This window comes from Anneissia japonica, unplaced genomic scaffold (assembly GCF_011630105.1).
Source record: "Anneissia japonica isolate Jap-2015-1 unplaced genomic scaffold, ASM1163010v1 scaffold60519_len1293_cov79, whole genome shotgun sequence".
Lineage (NCBI taxonomy): Eukaryota > Metazoa > Echinodermata > Crinoidea > Comatulida > Comatulidae > Anneissia > Anneissia japonica.
In genome coordinates, this window is record NW_022705728.1 from 1 (window position 1) to 1293 (window position 1293).

At 32.3% G+C, this 1293-nt stretch overlaps 1 long non-coding RNA gene across 1 annotated transcript; it reads right to left on the minus strand.

The window, feature by feature from the left end:
• Positions 1–26: 26 nt before the first annotated feature.
• Positions 27–1199, minus strand: LOC117105902. Its single transcript, XR_004444962.1, has 3 exons — positions 925–1199; positions 745–828; positions 27–488 (listed from the first exon to the last, which is right to left on the minus strand). It is a non-coding gene; the product is annotated as an uncharacterized LOC117105902 (long non-coding RNA).
• Between the last annotated feature and the right edge of the window lie 94 nt (positions 1200–1293).

The following is a 1293-nucleotide window of genomic DNA, read 5'->3' on the forward strand; positions in this document are numbered from 1 at the left end:
GACATTTCTGGATCCGCCACTGACAGATGGCATAATTCGCAAATGAATTTGCAGTTATTAATTGTTATTATTATATCCCTTACACAAAAATTGTTCACTTTAAAAATGGCTGTTAGTTTTGTTAATTAATCGTAGTGATTATCGAGGTGGTATAGATAAACCAGTTTTTCTCCCCACTAAAAATTACTGAGCAAAGATTGTCCCGAGAAATCAAAATTATTTGATATTCGGGTAGAACATCCTGAAAACGCTTAATAATCATTTATCCCACAAAGTCCCTTATCTACCCTAGCCCTTATAATAATTGTTCAGTCTCTTGTTGCTGATAATAATGACGTCGTCTAATTTTATCACATCTAGATTTGTTTCATTTATCCTCTAACATTGAAATCCCCGTTATAATGGCTTTTGAGCAGCATACGTTTACATCTTTCTCGTCTTTAATTCGAATCAAACATCGGGCACCCTCCACAGCCTATATCTACACCCTTTAAAAAAAAAAAACAAAAAAAAAAAACGATTTCCACAACCACCAATAAACATAGGAATATGTAAAATTGTCAATTGAATCCTAATTAAATATTCATATGAGATTAGAGAACCTTGGAAATAGCCTTAAAAATTACTTCAGGAATTAAACGTTCCCTGATTATAAATGGTAGGCATAATGACGATTAATGTAATCAAGTTAAACTTTTTATTAAATTTATCTTTCAATTTTCGAATAACGCATAGCTCTCTTACGTCCATGATATTGAAATCCTTTTCCTCGTAATCGTCGCTATCCTCTGATTCAATATTTCACATTCTCTTATAACCGACATCAGGCTGAAATACAAGAAAAAAGGAATTTATGTATATAATCAGATATTAAAATCCTGATAATTAACCAAAACAGAAACTTAAACTTACTTATTTTCTAACCTGTTTTCTCAATCCGTATTGACCTATTTCGTCTGCAACGTCGTTTTCTTCGTCTTCTTGTTCATATTCATAATCATACATCAACTTATGTTTTCTTTGGCCATGCTGCCGTCTCGCATTGTTATTATCTTCTTCGATTTCTTCGTCTTCCTCTTCATATATCATTTTCTTATATTCCTTGAGCTGCCGTCTCACGTTATTATTCTTTACTTAGTAACTTACTATGCATCTCTAAACCTAATCGGCCATGTCTCTGGATTTCAAAGCCTGTTCACAAGCAATACAAATGTTCTCATCAGTATCTTCGTTTTCCTGTTTTTCATCAAGATCGTTTCGTACGAAAGAATATTATATTTATAAGTTTTTAAG